Below are 485 nucleotides of genomic sequence, written 5' to 3' on the forward strand. Positions count from 1 at the left end.
GGGTAAGTATTGGCTGCTAACTAAAATCAATGATTCCAACCCAACATCCACCCTCTCAGTGGGGAAAAAAAAATATATATATATGTATATATATATGTGTGTGTGTGTGTGTGTGTGTGTGTGTGTGTAGTAATATGTTTCTTCAAAAATTACAGCCTTTGAAACTCTATAGGACAGTTCTACTCTGTCCTATATATTCAGTATTTCCTTGTTGGCAAAGGGTTTATAACAATCCATACATCTTGATCTATCTCTAACTACTGATATAGTATAATTCATTATAAAATAGCATTGTTGTGACTAAATACAGAACTATTAATTATTGCACTTGCATAGGAGGTCTAAATTGAGTCTCCCTTAGGTCAAAGTGGACTGTGGCCACCTTCTATACAAATATCAATATCCATACCTGTATTGATATACATTTATACATATATATCTACATATCTACATTTGTATCACAGATATCAATATTTTATATTAAT

This window comes from Orycteropus afer, unplaced genomic scaffold (assembly GCF_000298275.1).
Source record: "Orycteropus afer afer isolate SDZICR_OR568_19922 unplaced genomic scaffold, OryAfe1.0 scaffold01921, whole genome shotgun sequence".
Lineage (NCBI taxonomy): Eukaryota > Metazoa > Chordata > Mammalia > Tubulidentata > Orycteropodidae > Orycteropus > Orycteropus afer.